The sequence below is a fragment of the Siphateles boraxobius genome, unplaced genomic scaffold, assembly GCF_051911475.1.
Source record: "Siphateles boraxobius isolate OS27281-9 unplaced genomic scaffold, OSU_SipBor_1 17, whole genome shotgun sequence".
Taxonomy (NCBI): domain Eukaryota; kingdom Metazoa; phylum Chordata; class Actinopteri; order Cypriniformes; family Leuciscidae; genus Siphateles; species Siphateles boraxobius.
The window spans coordinates 2227280-2247000 of NW_027508777.1; positions in this window are offsets into that span (position 1 = coordinate 2227280).

Consider the following 19721-nt stretch of genomic DNA (forward strand, 5'->3'; position numbering starts at 1 on the left):
AGGGGTAGTAGTCAGAACAAAGGATGTGGGTTGTATTTTAGGAGCACTTATGATGGCAGTTGTGATATATGATCGAAAGAGACTGATAAAAATGTAACCTTGAGCTATGTGTGGTGCATCAAATGGCATAGTGCTAAGGCATCAGAATTTAATATGTTAGTTTTTTTGATAAAAAGAAAAATTGGTTCATTGGTTTATTATTACTTATAGCTTATTAAGGACTCACAATATATCTTATTAGATAATACTGGATAATCATTTTTGTATATTTATGCATTTGATTTTTTTTTCTTCAATTTAAAAACAATATATTAAAATAAAATAAATGTTAAATGACATTATTAACAATTCACATGTCTAGTGTTCTTTTTAATATACTTTAAAGTGCAACATTTGTTGTTGCGCATTACAAAGAATAAATTTGAGGGATGAGTTCTTCAAATGTGAAATTGTAATGACACAAGGGAAAATGTGCCATGATTTTTTCCCTATTGATGTGCTCCTGATTTGTCTCTGCATGATGATGCGGCTTTAATTCGTGCCGCATCTGTTGCAGTTTCATGCGCCTGTCATGAGCAAGCTTTCCCATGTTTACCTTGTTGGCCTCTAATGAAAGCACCCTGCCTCATGGTCTTGCCGAAACGAAGCAAACGTGCTTTGTTAAATTCTGCACTAATGTGTGTATGATGCATATTTTTTAAATCGCTCCTTTAGGCCATTTCAGATCAAAACAAATGTACCTGCACTTTTTTGCATCTGCCACTCCCTCGAGACCAGTAAAAATTGACTCCATGGCTTCTTCAATGAGGCAATTTATGGGCCATCTGTTCCCGTCTTGGTAGCTCCAACCCATTTTGTTTCTATGATTGTTCCCATAATATTATGCACGCTGAATAAAAGGTGGATTTTACGTGGAAGTGATGCATTTAATCTGAATCTCATGACGAATTTTTCTGTTGGTGTACAGAAAAAAGAAATGACAATAAAAGTTGTCACCACTTAGATAATACAGGTTAGGATGTTAGTAAAATACAAAATACTTTTAGAAACAGCAAGAGTCTTTGATCAGCACTTGCACTATATTTTAAAACCTTAAAACTCTGCATCCCCTATAACCCCCCTTGGCATCTTTATGCAATATATATTCTCCCTCTCACCTTATTGTTCATTGTCAAACAGACACAGGGCAATAAAACATGTTCATTAAATTGTTTGCAGTGCAGGTGCTTGGAAAAGATGATTTGAAACCAGGACCAACAAGACAATTCTCTAGAAAACAATACTTGAAATTGGCCATGGCATGCAAATATTAACAAAAATTAATCATGTGAAGGAAATAACAGGTGATATCCACCAATGGCGCTAAGGTAGAACTTCTATCACAACTGTATTTATATTTCAGCAGAAAATGAACAAACTCACCAAGAGAAATGACCATATTGTCGGAGATGGAAGGAGGGAGAAGCATGTGGTGAATATGATGGACAGAAGAGAAGGGAAGAGTGCTGGGGAAAGAGGCGAAGTACGCAAAAAGGGGTAAGTGGCTGCTCTAATAGGTTGGCTGGATATATAGCAGCCTCACTGTGATTTTATGCTGGGTGAATTGACTGTCATGTTTGTTCATCTTCGCCCTGTTTTAGGCAGAGGACTTCATCACACTTTTCAATTTAAAATCAACATCAAGAATGTACAGTAATTTAGTGGAGTACACGGCTTATTCTGTGTCTGAGAAGCCACTTTTCAACATCATAAACCTGCCTATTATGTCTAGAAAAAATGCACAGTCCACTGCAGAATCTGGATATCATGATCCTCAAAAATCGTAACAGAATTCTTTATTTAGATTTTAGTGAAGGGTTTCCAGTTTCACAGGATATAAGATTCAGTTTATTTGGAGAGTGCATTTGTTGAGAGGTGCGTTGACAGTAAATTTGTTGTTACATGATGAATTTACACATTTACTGATTTGCTGATATAAATATAAACTAAGTAATACAAATATCACTAGAAAAAAAAGTTTGATGAGACAAACTTTAAATTGGCCTGAGAAAGCCAAACCAGAGAGTTTGAATAAGTTTAAAGTAGTTTGAAGTTTGAAGTTTGATAGATGGATTAGTTAGAAAGAAAGAATAGTTAGAAAGAAAGAAAACAATTGGTTAGAAAGGAAAGATTAGGTAGAAAGATAGATAAATAATAGATAGATAGAAAGATTAGTTTCAATGAAAGAGATTAGTTAGAAAGAAAGAAAGATTAGTTAGAAAGAAAGAAAGAAAGAAAGAAAGAAAGAAAGAAAGAAAGAAAGAAAGATAGAGTAGTTAAGAAAGAAAGATAGATTAGTTAGAAAGATTAGTTAGAAAGAAAAAAGATAGATTAGTTAGAATGAAAAAAGATAGATTAGTGAGAAAGAAAGATAGATTAGTTAGAAAGATAGATAGAAAGAAAGAAAGATTAGTTAGAAAGAAAGATTTGTTAGAAAGATAGATAGAAAGCAAGATTAGTTAGAAAGAAAGATAGATAGAAAGAAAGATTAGTTAGAAAGATAGATAGAAAGAAAGATTAGTTAGAAAGATAGAAAGATCGATTTGAAAGAAAGATCAGTAAGAAAGAAAGAAAGAAAGATAGAGTAGTTAAGAAAGAAAGATAGATTAGTTAGAAAGATTAGTTAGAAAGAAAAAAGATAGATGAGTTTGAAACACAAAAAAATAGATTAGTGAGAAAGAAAGATAGATTAGTTAGAAAGAAAGATAGATAAGTTAGAAAGAAAGAAAGATATATAGATTAGTTAGAAAGAAAGAAAGAAAGAAAGAAAGATAGATAGATTAGTTAGAAAGAAAGAAAGATTAGTTAGAAAGAAGAAAGATTAGTTAGAAAGATAGAAAGATTAGTTAGAAAGAAAGAAAGAAAGAAAGAAAGATTAGTTAGAAAGAAAGAAAGACTAGTTATAAAGAAAGATATATTAGAAAGAAAGATTAGTTAGAAAGAAAGATAGATTAGTTAGAAAGAAAGAAAGAAAGATTAGTTAGAAGAAAGAAAGATTAGTTAGAAAGAAAGAAAGACAGATTAGTTAGAAAGAAAGATTAGTTAGAAAGAAAGATATATTAGTTAGAAATAAATAAAGATTAGTTAGAAAGAAAGAAAGATAGATTAGTTAGGAAGAAAGAATGATTAGTTAGAAAGAAAGATAGATTAGAAAGAAAGATTAGTTAAAAAGAAAGAAATATAGATTAGTTAGAAAGAAAGAAAGATTAGTTAGAAAGAAAGAAAGATTAGTTAGAAAGAAAGAAAGATTAGTTAGAAAGAAAGAAAGATTAGTTAGAAAGAAAGATAGATTAGTTAGAAAGAAAGATTAGTTAGAAAGAAAGAAAGATTAGTTAGAAAGAAAGAAAGATTAGTTAGAAAGAAAGATAGATTAGAAAGAAAGAAAGATTAGTTAGAAAGAAAGATAAGTTAGAAAGAGAAAGAGAAAGAAAGATAGATATATTAGTTAGAAAGAAAGATAGATAGAATAGTTATAAAGAAAGATAGATAGAATAGTTAGGTGGAAAGATATATAGATTAAGTAAAAAGAAAGAAAGAAAGATAGATTCGTTAGAAAGAGAAATATAGATTCGTTAGAAAGATAGATTAGTAAGAAAGAAAGATTAGTTATAAAGAAAGAAAGAAAGAAAGAAAGAGAGATAGAGTAGTTAAGAAAGAAAGATAGATTAGTTAGAAAGATTAGTTAGAAAGAAAAAAGATAGATGAGTTTGAAACAAAAAAGATAGATTAGTTAGAAAGAAAGATAGATTAGTTAGAAAGAAAGATAGATGAGTTAGAAAGAAAGAAAGATAGATAGATTAGTTAGAAAGAAAGAAAGAAAGATAATTAGTTAGAAAGAAAGAAAGAAAGATTAGTTAGAAAGAAGAAAGATTAGTTAGAAAGAAAGAAAGAAAGATTAGTTAGAAAGAAAGAAAGAAAGAAAGATTAGTTAGAAAGAAAGAAAGATTAGTTATAAAGAAAGAAAGAACGATTAGTTAGAAAGAAAGATAGATTAGAAAGAAAGAAAGATAGATTAGAAAGAAAGATAGATTAGAAAGAAAGAAAGATTAGTTAGAAAGAAAGAAAGATTAGTTAGAAAGACAGATTAGTTAGAAAGAAAGATTAGTTAGAAAGAAAGATAGATTAGTTAGAAAGAAAGAAAGATTAGTTAGAAAGAAAGAAAGATAGATTAGTTAGAAAGAAAGAATGATTAGTTAGAAAGAAAGATAGATTAGAAAGAAAGATTAGTTAGAAAGAAAGAAAGATTAGTTAGAAAGAAAGATTGATTTGTTAGAAAAAAAGAAAGATTAGTTAGAAAGAAAGAAAGAAAGATAAATAGATTAGTTAGAAAGAAAGATAGATTAGTTATAAAGAATGAACGATAGATTAGTTAGAAAGAAAGATATATAGATTAGATAGAAATAAAGATAGATAGATAGATTAGTTATAAAGAAAGATAGATTAGTTAGAAAGAAAGAAAGATTAGTTAGAAAGAAAGATTGATTTGTTAGAAAAAAAGAAAGATTAGTTAGAAAGAAAGAAAGAAAGATAGATAGATTAGTTAGAAAGAAAGATAGATTAGTTAGAAAGAATGAAAGATAGATTAGTTAGAAAGAAAGATAGATAGATTAGATAGAAAGAAAGATAGATAGATAGATTAGTTAGAAAGAAAGATAGATAGATTAGTTAGAAAGAAAGAAAGATAGATTAGTTAGAAAGAAAGATAGATAGATTAGATAGAAAGAAAGAAAGATAGATAGATTAGTTATAAAGAAAGATAGATAGATTAGTTAGAAAGAAAGATAGATAGATTAGTTAGAAAGAAAGAAAGATAGATTAGTTACAAAGAAAGAAAGATAGATTAGTTAGAAAGAAAGAAAGATTAGTTAGAAAGAAAGAAAGATTAGTTAGAAAGAAAGATACATAGATTAGTTAGAAAGAAAAATAGATAGATTAGTTAGAAAGAAAGAAAGATTAGTTAGATACAAAAAAAGATAGATAGATTAGTTAGAAAGAAAGATTAGTTAGAAAGAAAGAAAGATGGATTAGTTAGAAAAAAGATGGATTAGTTAGAAAGAAAGAAAGATGGATTAGTTAGAAAGAAAGAAAGATTAGTCAGAAACAGAGAAAGATGGATAGATTAGTTAGAAAGAAAGAAAGATTAGTTAGAAACAAAGAAATATTAGTTAGAAAGAAAGATTGATTTGTTAGAAAAAAAGAAAGATTAGTTAGAAAGAAAGAAAGAAAGATAGATAGATTAGTTAGAAAGAAAGATAGATTAGTTAGAAAGAAATAAAGATAGATTAGTTAGAAAGAAAGATAGATAGATTAGATAGAAATAAAGATAGATAGATAGATAGATTAGTTAGAAAGAAAGATAGATAGATTAGTTAGAAAGAAAGATAGATAGATTAGTTAGAAAGAAAGATAGATAGATAAGTTAGAAAGAAAGATAGATAAGTTAGAAAGAAAGATGGAATTGTTAGAAAAAAAGAAACATTAGTTAGAAAGAAAGAGAGATAGATTAGAAAGAAAGAAAGATGGATTAGTTAGAAATAAAGAAAGAAAGATTAGTTAGAAAGAAAGAAAGATAGATAGATTAGTTAGAAAGAAAGAAAGATAGATTAGTTAGAAAGAAAGATAGATTAATTAGAAAGAAAGAAAGATAGATAGATTAGTTAGAAAGAAAGAAAGATAGATTAGTTAGAAAGAAAGAATGATTAGTTAGAAAGAAAGATAGATTAGAAAGAAAGATTAGTTAGAAAGAAAGAAATATAGATTAGTTAGAAAGAAAGAAAGATTAGTTAGAAAGAAAGAAAGATTAGTTAGAAAGAAAGATTGATTTGTTAGAAAAAAAGAAAGATTAGTTAGAAAGAAAGAAAGAAAGATAGATAGATTAGTTAGAAAGAAAGATAGATTAGTTAGAAAGAAAGAAAGATAGATTAGTTAGAAAGAAAGATAGATAGATTAGATAGAAATAAAGATAGATAGATAGATTAGTTAGAAAGAAAGATAGATAGATTAGTTAGAAAGAAAGAAAGAAAGAAAGATAGATTAGTTAGAAAGAAAGATAGATAGATAGATTAGATAGAAAGAAAGAAAGATAGATAGATTAGTTAGAAAGAAAGATAGATAGATTAGTTAGAAAGAAAGATAGATAGATTAGTTAGAAAGAAAGAAAGATAGATTAGTTACAAAGAAAGAAAGATAGATTAGTTGGAAAGAAAGATAGATTAGTTAGAAAGAAAGAAAGATTAGTTAGAAAGAAAGAAAGATTAGTTAGAAAGAAAGAAAGATAGATAGATAGATTAGTTAGAAAGAAAGATAGATAGATTAGTTAGAAAGAAAGAAAGATAGATTAGTTAGAAAGAAAGAAAGATAGATTAGTTAGAAAGAATGAACGATAGATTAGTTAGAAAGAAAGATATATAGATTAGATAGAAATAAAGATAGATAGATAGATTAGTTAGAAAGAAAGAAAGATAGATTAGTTAGAAAGAAAGAAAGATAGATTAGTTATAAAGAATGAACGATAGATTAGTTAGAAAGAAAGATATATAGATTAGATAGAAATAAAGATAGATAGATAGATTAGTTATAAAGAAAGATAGATTAGTTAGAAAGAAAGAAAGATTAGTTAGAAAGAAAGATTGATTTGTTAGAAAAAAAGAAAGATTAGTTAGAAAGAAAGAAAGATAGATAGATTAGTTAGAAAGAAAGATAGATTAGTTAGAAAGAAAGAAAGATAGATTAGTTAGAAAGAAAGATAGATAGATTAGATAGAAATAAAGATAGATAGATAGATTAGTTAGAAAGAAAGATAGATAGATTAGTTAGAAAGAAAGAAAGAAAGATAGATTAGTTAGAAAGAAAGATAGATAGATAGATTAGATAGAAAGAAAGAAAGATAGATAGATTAGTTAGAAAGAAAGATAGATAGATTAGTTAGAAAGAAAGATAGATAGATTAGTTAGAGAGAAAGAAAGATAGATTAGTTACAAAGAAAGAAAGATAGATTAGTTGGAAAGAAAGATAGATTAGTTAGAAAGAAAGATTAGTTAGAAAGAAAGAAAGATTAGTTAGAAAGAAAGAAAGATAGATAGATAGATTAGTTAGAAAGAAAGAAAGATAGATAGATAGATTAGTTAGAAAGAAAGAAAGATAGATTAGTTAGAAAGAAATAAAGATAGATTAGTTAGAAAGAAAGATAGATTAGTTAGAAAGAAAGAAAGATTAGTTAGAAAGAAAGAAAGATTAGTTAGAAACAAAGAAAGATATATAGATTAGTTAGAAAGAAAGAAAGATTAGTTAGAAAGAAAGATGGATTTGTTAGAAAGAAAGATGGATTAGTTAGAAAGAAAGAAAGATAGATTAGTTAGAAAGAAAGAAAGATTACTTAGAAACAAAGAAAGATAGATAGATTAGTTAGAAAGAAAGAAAGAAAGATTAGTTAGAAAGAAAGAAAGATGGATTAGTTAGAAAGAAAGAAAGATTAGTTATAAAGAAAGAAAGAACGATTAGTTAGAAAGAAAGATAGATTAGAAAGAAAGAAAGATAGATTAGAAAGAAAGAAAGATTAGTTAGAAAGAAAGAAAGATTAGTTAGAAAGACAGATTAGTTAGAAAGAAAGATTAGTTAGAAAGAAAGATAGATTAGTTAGAAAGAAAGAAAGAAAGATTAGTTAGAAAGAAAGAAAGATAGATTAGTTAGAAAGAAAGAATGATTAGTTAGAAAGAAAGATAGATTAGAAAGAAAGATTAGTTAGAAAGAAAGAAAGATTAGTTAGAAAGAAAGATTGATTTGTTAGAAAAAAAGAAAGATTAGTTAGAAAGAAAGAAAGAAAGATAAATAGATTAGTTAGAAAGAAAGATATATAGATTAGATAGAAATAAAGAATGAAAGATAGATAGATTAGTTATAAAGAAAGATAGATTAGTTAGAAAGAAAGAAAGATTAGTTAGAAAGAAAGATTGATTTGTAAGAAAAAAAGAAAGATTAGTTAGAAAGAAAGAAAGAAAGATAGATAGATAGATAGATTAGTTAGAAAGAAAGATAGATTAGTTATAAAGAATGAAAGATAGATTAGTTAGAAAGAAAGATAGATAGATTAGATAGAAAGAAAGATAGATAGATAGATTAGTTAGAAAGAAAGATAGATAGATTAGTTAGAAAGAAAGAAAGATAGATTAGTTAGAAAGAAAGAAAGATAGATTAGTTAGAAAGAAAGATAGATAGATTAGATAGAAAGAAAGAAAGATAGATAGATTAGTTATAAAGAAAGATAGATAGATTAGTTAGAAAGAAAGATAGATAGATTAGTTAGAAAGAAAGAAAGATAAATTAGTTACAAAGAAAGAAAGATAGATTAGTTAGAAAGAAAGAAAGATTAGTTAGAAAGAAAGATTAGTTAGAAAGAAAGATACATAGATTAGTTAGAAAGAAAAATAGATAGATTAGTTAGAAAGAAAGAAAGATTAGTTAGATACAAAAAAAGATAGATAGATTAGTTAGAAAGAAAGATTAGTTAGAAAGAAAGAAAGATGGATTAGTTAGAAAAAAGATGGATTAGTTAGAAAGAAAGAAAGATGGATTAGTTAGAAAGAAAGAAAGAAAGATTAGTCAGAAACAAAGAAAGATAGATAGATTAGTTAGAAAGAAAGAAAGATTAGTTAGAAACAAAGAAATATTAGTTAGAAAGAAAGATTGATTTGTTAGAAAAAAAGAAAGATTAGTTAGAAAGAAAGAAAGAAAGATAGATAGATTAGTTAGAAAGAAAGATAGATTAGTTAGAAAGAAAGAAAGATAGATTAGTTAGAAAGAAAGATAGATAGATTAGATAGAAATAAAGATAGATAGATTAGTTAGAAAGAAAGATAGATAGATTAGTTAGAAAGAAAGATAGATAGATTAGTTAGAAAGAAAGATAGATAGATAAGTTAGAAAGAAAGATAGATAAGTTAGAAAGAAATATGGATTTGTTAGAAAAAAAGAAAGATTAGCTAGAAAGAAAGAGAGATAGATTAGAAAGAAAGAAAGATGGATTAGTTAGAAATAAAGAAAGAAAGATTAGTTAGAAAGAAAGAAAGATAGATAGATTAGTTAGAAAGAAAGAAAGATAGATTAGTTAGAAAGAAAGATAGATTAATTAGAAAGAAAGAAAGATAGATAGATTAGTTAGAAAGAAAGAAAGATAGATTAGTTAGAAAGAAAGAATGATTAGTTAGAAAGAAAGATAGATTAGAAAGAAAGATTAGTTAGAAAGAAAGAAATATAGATTAGTTAGAAAGAAAGAAAGATTAGTTAGAAAGAAAGAAAGATTAGTTAGAAAGAAATATTGATTTGTTAGAAAAAAAGAAAGATTAGTTAGAAAGAAAGAAAGAAAGATAGATAGATTAGTTAGAAAGAAAGATAGATTAGTTAGAAAGAAAGAAAGATAGATTAGTTAGAAAGAAAGATAGATAGATTAGATAGAAATAAAGATAGATAGATAGATAGATTAGTTAGAAAGAAAGATAGATAGATTAGTTAGAAAGAAAGATAGATAGATTAGTTAGAAAGAAAGATAGATAGATAAGTTAGAAAGAAAGATAGATAAGTTAGAAAGAAAGATGGATTTGTTAGAAAAAAAGAAAGATTAGCTAGAAAGAAAGAGAGATAGATTAGAAAGAAAGAAAGATTGATTAGTTAGAAATAAAGAAAGAAAGATTAGTTAGAAAGAAAGAAAGATAGATAGATTAGTTAGAAAGAAAGAAAGATAGATTAGTTAGAAAGAAAGATAGATTAATTAGAAAGAAAGAAAGATAGATAGATTAGTAAGAAAGAAAGAAAGATAGATTAGTTAGAAAGAAAGAATGATTAGTTAGAAAGAAAGATAGATTAGAAAGAAAGATTAGTTAGAAAGAAAGAAATATAGATTAGTTAGAAAGAAAGAAAGATTAGTTAGAAAGAAAGAAAGATTAGTTAGAAAGAAAGATTGATTTGTTAGAAAAAAAGAAAGATTAGTTAGAAAGAAAGAAAGATAGATAGATTAGTTAGAAAGAAAGATAGATAGATTAGATAGAAATAAAGATAGATAGATAGATTAGTTAGAAAGAAAGATAGATAGATTAGTTAGAAAGAAAGAAAGAAAGATAGATTAGTTAGAAAGAAAGATAGATAGATAGATAGATTAGATAGAAAGAAAGAAAGATAGATAGATTAGTTAGAAAGAAAGATAGATAGATTAGTTAGAAAGAAAGATAGATAGATTAGTTAGAAAGAAAGAAAGATAGATTAGTTACAAAGAAAGAAAGATAGATTAGTTGGAAAGAAAGATAGATTAGTTAGAAAGAAAGAAAGAGTAGTTAGAAAGAAAGAAAGATTAGTTAGAAAGATTAGTTAGAAAGAAAGATAGATAGATTAGTTAGAAAGAAAGAAAGATAGATTAGTTAGAAAGAAAGAAAGATAGATTAGTTAGAAAGAAAGATAGATTAGTTAGAAAGAAAGAAAGATTAGTTAGAAAGAAAGAAAGATTAGTTAGAAACAAAGAAAGATATATAGATTAGTTAGAAAGACAGAAAGATTAGTTAGAAAGAAAGATGGATTTGTTAGAAAGAAAGATGGATTAGTTAGAAAGAAAGAAAGATAGATTAGTTAGAAAGAAAGAAAGATTACTTAGAAACAAAGAAAGATAGATAGATTAGTTAGAAAGAAAGAAAGAAAGATTAGTTAGAAAGAAAGAAAGATGGATTAGTTAGAAAGAAAGAAAGAAAGATTAGTTAGAAACAAAGATAGATAGATTAGTTAGAAAGAAAGAAAGATTAGTTAGAAACAAAGAAATATTAGTTAGAAAGAAAGATTGATTTGTTAGAAAAAAAGAAAGATTAGTTAGAAAGAAAGAAAGAAAGATAGATAGATTAGTTAGAAAGAAAGATAGATAGATTAGTTAGAAAGAAAGATAGATTAGTTAGAAAGAAAGATAGATAGATTAGATAGAAATAAAGATAGATAGATAGATAGATAGATAGATAGATAGATAGATAGATAGATAGATAGATAGATTAGTTAGAAAGAAAGATAGATAGATTAGTTAGAAAGAAAGATAGATAGATTAGTTAGAAAGAAAGATAGATAGATAAGTTAGAAAGAAAGATAGATAAGTTAGAAAGAAAGATAGATTTGTTAGAAAAAAAAGAAAGATTAGTTAGAAAGAAAGATAGATAGATTAGAAAGAAAGAAAGATGGATTAGTTAGAAATAAAGAAAGAAAGATTAGTTAGAAAGAAAGAAAGATAGATAGATTAGTTAGAAAGAAAGAAAGATGGATTAGTTAGAAAGAAAGATAGATTAATTAGAAAGAAAGAAAGAAAGATAGATAGATTAGTTAGAAAGAAAGATAGATGGATTAGTTAGAAAGAAAGAAAGAAAGAAAGATTAGTTAGAAACAAAGAAAGATAGATAGATTAGTTAGAAAGAAAGAAAGATAAGTTAGAAACAAAGAAATATTAGTTAGAAAGAAAGATTAGTTAGAAAGAAAGAAAGATTAGTTAGAAACAAAAAAAAGATAGATAGATTAGTTAGAAAGAAAGATTAGTTAGAAAGAAAAAAGATGGATTAGTTAGAAAAAAGATGGATTAGTTAGAAAGAAAGAAAGATGGATTAGTTAGAAAGAAAGAAAGATTAGTTAGAAAGAAAGAAAGATAGACAGATTAGTTAGAAAGAAAGAAAGATTAGTTAGAAACAAAGAAATATTAGTTAGAAAGAAAGATTGATTTGTTAGAAAAAAAGAAAGATTAGTTAGACAATCAAAACTAACTTTAGCTGGAAAAAACATTTTTCAAGAGCCACTATAAAACCAAACCAATCTATGTTACCTTAAATTATATCTTTATCTCTGTAAAGCTGCTTTGAAACAATCTACATTGTTAAAAGCGCTATATAAATGAGGATGACTTGACTTGACTTGACTTGACTTGACTAGAAAGAAAGAAAGAAAGATAGATAGATTAGTTAGAAAGAAAGATAGATTAGTTAGAAAGAAAGATAGATTAGTTACAAAGAAAGATAGATAGATTAGATAGAAATAAAGATAGATAGATAGATAGATTAGTTAGAAAGAAAGATAGATAGATTAGTTAGAAAGAAAGATAGATAGATTAGTTAGAAAGAAAGATAGATAGATAAGTTAGAAAGAAAGATAGATAAGTTAGAAAGATGGATTTGTTAGAAAAAAAGAAAGATTAGTTAGAAAGAAAGAGAGATAGATTAGAAAGAAAGAAAGATGGATTAGTTAGAAATAAAGAAAGAAAGATTAGTTAGAAAGAAAGAAAGATAGATAGATTAGTTAGAAAGAAAGAAAGATAGATTAGTTAGAAAGAAAGATAGATAGATTAGTTAGAAAGAAAGAAAGATAAGTTAGAAACAAAGAAATATTAGTTAGAAAGAAAGATAGATTAGAAAGAAAGAAAGATTAGTTAGAAAGAAAGAAAGATTAGTTAGAAAGAAAGAAAGATTAGTTAGAAACAATAGATAGATTAGTTAGAAAGAAAGATAGATAGATTAGTTAGAAAGAAAGATAGATAGATTAGCTAGAAAGAAAGAAAGAAAGATTAGTTACAAAGAAAGAAAGATAGATTAGTTGGAAAGAAAGATAGATTAGTTAGAAAGAAAGAAAGATTAGTTAGAAAGAAAGAAAGATTAGTTAGAAAGAAAGAAAGATAGATAGATAGATTAGTTAGAAAGAAAGATAGATAGATTAGTTAGAAAGAAAGAAAGATAGATTAGTTAGAAAGAAAGAAAGATAGATAGATTAGTTAGAAAGAAAGATAGATTAGTTAGAAAGAAAGAAAGATTAGTTAGAAAGAAAGAAAGATTAGTTAGAAACAAAGAAAGATATATAGATTAGTTAGAAAGAAAGAAAGATTAGTTAGAAAGAAAGATGGATTTGTTAGAAAGAAAGATGGATTAGTTAGAAAGAAAGAAAGATAGATTAGTTAGAAAGAAAGAAAGATTACTTAGAAACAAAGAAAGATAGATAGATTAGTTAGAAAAAAAGAAAGAAAGATTAGTTAGAAAGAAAGAAAGATGGATTAGTTAGAAAGAAAGATGGATTAGTTAGAAAGAAAGAAAGATGGATTAGTTAGAAAGAAAGAAAGAAAGATTAGTTAGAAACAAAGATAGATAGATTAGTTAGAAAGAAAGAAAGATTAGTTAGAAACAAAGAAATATTAGTTAGAAAGAAAGTTTGATTTGTTAGAAAAAAAGAAAGATTAGTTACAAAGAAAGAAAGAAAGATAGATAGATTAGTTAGAAAGAAAGATAGATAGATTAGTTAGAAAGAAAGATAGAATAGTTAGAAAGAAAGATATATACAGATTAGATAGAAATAAAGATAGATAGATAGATAGATTAGTTAGAAAGAAAGATAGATAGATTAGTTAGAAAGAAAGATAGATAGATTAGTTAGAAAGAAAGATAGATAGATAAGTTAGAAAGAAAGATAGATAAGTTAGAAAGAAAGATGGATTTGTTAGAAAAAAAGAAAGATTAGTTAGAAAGAAAGATAGATAGATTAGAAAGAAAGAAAGATGGATTAGTTAGAAATAGAGAAAGAAAGATTAGTTAGAAAGAAAGATAGATAGATTAGTTAGAAAGAAAGAAAGAAAGAAAGATAGATTAGTTAGAAAGAAAGATAGATTAATTAGAAAGATAGAAATATTAGTTAGAAAGAAAGAAAGATAGATTAGTTAGAAAGAAAGAAAGATTAGTTAGAAACAAAGAAAGATAGATAGATTAGTTAGAAAGAAAGAAAGATAAGTTAGAAACAAAGAAATATTAGTTAGAAAGAAAGATAGATTAGAAAGAAAGAAAGATTAGTTAGAAAGAAAGAAAGATTAGTTAGAAAGAAAGAAAGACAGATTAGTTAGAAAGAAAGATTAGTTAGAAAGAAAGATAGATTAGTTAGAAAGAAAGGAAGATTAGTTAGAAAGAAAGAAAGATAGATTAGTTAGAAAGAAAGAATGATTAGTTAGAAAGAAAGATAGATTAGAAAGAAAGATTAGTTAGAAAGAAAGAAATATAGATTAGTTAGAAAAAAAAGAAAGATTAGTTAGAAAGAAAGAAAGATTAGTTAGAAAGAAAGAATGATTTGTTAGAAAAAAAGAAAGATTAGTTAGAAAGAAAGAAAGAAAGAAAGATAGATAGATTAGTTAGAAAGAAAGATAGATTAGTTAGAAAGAACGAAAGATAGATTAGTTAGAAAGAAAGATAGATAGATTAGGTAGAAATAAAGATAGATAGATAGATTAGTTAGAAAGAAAGATAGATAGATTAGTTAGAAAGAAAGAAAGAAAGATTGATTAGTTAGAAAGAAAGATAGATAGATTAGATAGAAAGAAAGAAAGATAGATAGATTAGATAGAAAGAAAGAAAGATAGATAGATTAGTTAGAAAGAAAGATAGATAGATTAGTTAGAAAGAAAGATAGATTAGTTAGAAAGAAAGAAAGATTAGTTAGAAAGAAAGAAAGATAGATTAGTTAGAAAGAAAGATAGATAGATTAGAAAGAAAGAAAGAATAGTTAGAAAGCAAAAAAGATTAGTTAGAAAGAAAGAAAGACAGATTAGTTAGAAAGAAAGATTAGTTAGAAAGAAAGATAGATTAGTTAGAAAGAAAGAAAGATTAGTTAGAAAGAAAGAAAGAAAGATTAGTTAGAAAGAAAGAATGATTAGTTAGAAAGAAAGATAGATTAGAAAGAAAGATTAGTTAGAAAGAAAGAAATATAGATTAGTTAGAAAAAAAGAAAGATTAGTTAGAAAGAAAGAAAGATTAGTTAGAAAGAAAGAATGATTTGTTAGAAAAAAAGAAAGATTAGTTAGAAAGAAAGAAAGAAAGAAAGATAGATAGATTAGTTAGAAAGAAAGATAGATTAGTTAGAAAGAACGAAAGATAGATTAGTTAGAAAGAAAGATAGATAGATTAGGTAGAAATAAAGATAGATAGATAGATTAGTTAGAAAGAAAGATAGATAGATTAGTTAGAAAGAAAGAAAGAAAGAAAGAAAGATAGATTAGTTAGAAAGAAAGATAGATAGATTAGATAGAAAGAAAGAAAGATAGATAGATTAGTTAGAAAGAAAGATAGATAGATTAGTTAGGAAGAAAGATAGATTAGTTAGAAAGAAAGAAAGATAAGTTAGAAACAAAGAAATATTAGTTAGAAAGAAAGATAGATTAGAAAGAAAGAAAGATTAGTTAGAAAGAAAGAAAGATTAGTTAGAAAGAAAGAAAGACAGATTAGTTTAGAAAGAAAGATTAGTTAGAAAGAAAGATAGATTAGTTAGAAAGAAAGGAAGATTAGTTAGAAAGAAAGAAAGATAGATTAGTTAGAAAGAAAGAATGATTAGTTAGAAAGAAAGATAGATTAGAAAGAAAGATTAGTTAGAAAGAAAGAAATATAGATTAGTTAGAAAAAAAGAAAGATTAGTTAGAAAGAAAGAAAGATTAGTTAGAAAGAAAGAATGATTTGTTAGAAAAAAAGAAAGATTAGTTAGAAAGAAAGAAAGAAAGAAAGATAGATAGATTAGTTAGAAAGAAAGATAGATTAGTTAGAAAGAACGAAAGATAGATTAGTTAGAAAGAAAGATAGATAGATTAGGTAGAAATAAATATAGATAGATAGATTAGTTAGAAAGAAAGATAGATAGATTAGTTAGAAAGAAAGAAAGAAAGAAAGAAAGATAGATTAGTTAGAAAGAAAGATAGATAGATTAGATAGAAAGAAAGAAAGATAGATAGATTAGTTAGAAAGAAATATAGATAGATTAGTTAGAAAGAAAGATAGATAGATTAGATAGAAAGAAAGAAAGATAGATAGAATAGTTAGAAAGAAAAAAAGATTAGTTAGAAAGAAAGAAAGAAAGACAGATTAGTTAGAAAGAAAGATTAGTTAGAAAGAAAGATAGATTAGTTAGAAAGAAAGAAAGATTAGTTAGAAAGAAAGAAAGATAGATTAGTTAGAAAGAAAGAATGATTAGTTAGAAAGAAAGATAGATTAGAAAGAAAGATTAGTTAGAAAGAAAGATATATAGATTAGTTAGAAAAAAAGAAAGATTAGTTAGAAAGAAAGAAAGATTAGTTAGAAAGAAAGAAAGATTTGTTAGAAAAAAAGAAAGATTAGTTAGAAAGAAAGAAAGAAAGAAAGAAAGATAGATAGATTAGTTAGAAAGAAAGATAGATTAGTTAGGAAGAACAAAAGATAGATTAGTTAGAAAGAAAGATAGATAGATTAGGTAGAAATAAAGATAGATAGATAGATTAGTTAGAAAGAAAGATAGATAGATTAGTTAGAAAGAAAGAAAGAAAGAAAGAAAGAAAGAAAGAAAGAAAGAAAGAAAGAAAGATAGATTAGTTAGAAAGAAAGATAGATAGATTAGATAGAAAGAAAGAAAGATAGATAGATTAGTTAGAAAGAAAGATAGATAGATTAGTTAGAAAGAAAGATAGATTAGTTAGAAAGAAAGAAAGATTAGTTAGAAAGAAAGAAAGATAGATTAGTTAGAAAGAAAGATAGATAGATTAGAAAGAAAGAAAGAAAGATTAGTTAGAAAGAAAGATGGATTTGTTAGAAAGAAAGATGGATTAGTTAGAAAGAAAGAAAGATAGATTAGTTAGAAAGAAAGAAAGATTACTTAGAAACAAAGAAAGATAGATAGATTAGTTAGAAAAAAAGAAAGAAAGATTAGTTAGAAAGAAAGAAAGATGGATTAGTTAGAAAGAAAGATGGATTAGTTAGAAAGAAAGAAAGATGGATTAGTTAGAAAGAAAGAAAGAAAGATTAGTTAGAAACAAAGATAGATAGATTAGTTAGAAAGAAAGAAAGATTAGTTAGAAACAAAGAAATATTAGTTAGAAAGAAAGTTTGATTTGTTAGAAAAAAAGAAAGATTAGTTACAAAGAAAGAAAGAAAGATAGATAGATTAGTTAGAAAGAAAGATAGATAGATTAGTTAGAAAGAAAGATAGAATAGTTAGAAAGAAAGATATATACAGATTAGATAGAAATAAAGATAGATAGATAGATAGATTAGTTAGAAAGAAAGATAGATAGATTAGTTAGAAAGAAAGATAGATAGATTAGTTAGAAAGAAAGATAGATAGATAAGTTAGAAAGAAAGATAGATAAGTTAGAAAGAAAGATGGATTTGTTAGAAAAAAAGAAAGATTAGTTAGAAAGAAAGATAGATAGATTAGAAAGAAAGAAAGATGGATTAGTTAGAAATAGAGAAAGAAAGATTAGTTAGAAAGAAAGATAGATAGATTAGTTAGAAAGAAAGAAAGAAAGAAAGATAGATTAGTTAGAAAGAAAGATAGATTAATTAGAAAGATAGAAATATTAGTTAGAAAGAAAGAAAGATAGATTAGTTAGAAAGAAAGAAAGATTAGTTAGAAACAAAGAAAGATAGATAGATTAGTTAGAAAGAAAGAAAGATAAGTTAGAAACAAAGAAATATTAGTTAGAAAGAAAGATAGATTAGAAAGAAAGAAAGATTAGTTAGAAAGAAAGAAAGATTAGTTAGAAAGAAAGAAAGACAGATTAGTTAGAAAGAAAGATTAGTTAGAAAGAAAGATAGATTAGTTAGAAAGAAAGGAAGATTAGTTAGAAAGAAAGAAAGATAGATTAGTTAGAAAGAAAGAATGATTAGTTAGAAAGAAAGATAGATTAGAAAGAAAGATTAGTTAGAAAGAAAGAAATATAGATTAGTTAGAAAAAAAAGAAAGATTAGTTAGAAAGAAAGAAAGATTAGTTAGAAAGAAAGAATGATTTGTTAGAAAAAAAGAAAGATTAGTTAGAAAGAAAGAAAGAAAGAAAGATAGATAGATTAGTTAGAAAGAAAGATAGATTAGTTAGAAAGAACGAAAGATAGATTAGTTAGAAAGAAAGATAGATAGATTAGGTAGAAATAAAGATAGATAGATAGATTAGTTAGAAAGAAAGATAGATAGATTAGTTAGAAAGAAAGAAAGAAAGATTGATTAGTTAGAAAGAAAGATAGATAGATTAGATAGAAAGAAAGAAAGATAGATAGATTAGATAGAAAGAAAGAAAGATAGATAGATTAGTTAGAAAGAAAGATAGATAGATTAGTTAGAAAGAAAGATAGATTAGTTAGAAAGAAAGAAAGATTAGTTAGAAAGAAAGAAAGATAGATTAGTTAGAAAGAAAGATAGATAGATTAGAAAGAAAGAAAGAATAGTTAGAAAGCAAAAAAGATTAGTTAGAAAGAAAGAAAGACAGATTAGTTAGAAAGAAAGATTAGTTAGAAAGAAAGATAGATTAGTTAGAAAGAAAGAAAGATTAGTTAGAAAGAAAGAAAGAAAGATTAGTTAGAAAGAAAGAATGATTAGTTAGAAAGAAAGATAGATTAGAAAGAAAGATTAGTTAGAAAGAAAGAAATATAGATTAGTTAGAAAAAAAGAAAGATTAGTTAGAAAGAAAGAAAGATTAGTTAGAAAGAAAGAATGATTTGTTAGAAAAAAAGAAAGATTAGTTAGAAAGAAAGAAAGAAAGAAAGATAGATAGATTAGTTAGAAAGAAAGATAGATTAGTTAGAAAGAACGAAAGATAGATTAGTTAGAAAGAAAGATAGATAGATTAGGTAGAAATAAAGATAGATAGATAGATTAGTTAGAAAGAAAGATAGATAGATTAGTTAGAAAGAAAGAAAGAAAGAAAGAAAGAAAGATAGATTAGTTAGAAAGAAAGATAGATAGATTAGATAGAAAGAAAGAAAGATAGATAGATTAGTTAGAAAGAAAGATAGATAGATTAGTTAGGAAGAAAGATAGATTAGTTAGAAAGAAAGAAAGATAAGTTAGAAACAAAGAAATATTAGTTAGAAAGAAAGATAGATTAGAAAGAAAGAAAGATTAGTTAGAAAGAAAGAAAGATTAGTTAGAAAGAAAGAAAGACAGATTAGTTTAGAAAGAAAGATTAGTTAGAAAGAAAGATAGATTAGTTAGAAAGAAAGGAAGATTAGTTAGAAAGAAAGAAAGATAGATTAGTTAGAAAGAAAGAATGATTAGTTAGAAAGAAAGATAGATTAGAAAGAAAGATTAGTTAGAAAGAAAGAAATATAGATTAGTTAGAAAAAAAGAAAGATTAGTTAGAAAGAAAGAAAGATTAGTTAGAAAGAAAGAATGATTTGTTAGAAAAAAAGAAAGATTAGTTAGAAAGAAAGAAAGAAAGAAAGATAGATAGATTAGTTAGAAAGAAAGATAGATTAGTTAGAAAGAACGAAAGATAGATTAGTTAGAAAGAAAGATAGATAGATTAGGTAGAAATAAATATAGATAGATAGATTAGTTAGAAAGAAAGATAGATAGATTAGTTAGAAAGAAAGAAAGAAAGAAAGAAAGATAGATTAGTTAGAAAGAAAGATAGATAGATTAGATAGAAAGAAAGAAAGATAGATAGATTAGTTAGAAAGAAATATAGATAGATTAGTTAGAAAGAAAGATAGATAGATTAGATAGAAAGAAAGAAAGATAGATAGAATAGTTAGAAAGAAAAAAAGATTAGTTAGAAAGAAAGAAAGAAAGACAGATTAGTTAGAAAGAAAGATTAGTTAGAAAGAAAGATAGATTAGTTAGAAAGAAAGAAAGATTAGTTAGAAAGAAAGAAAGATAGATTAGTTAGAAAGAAAGAATGATTAGTTAGAAAGAAAGAT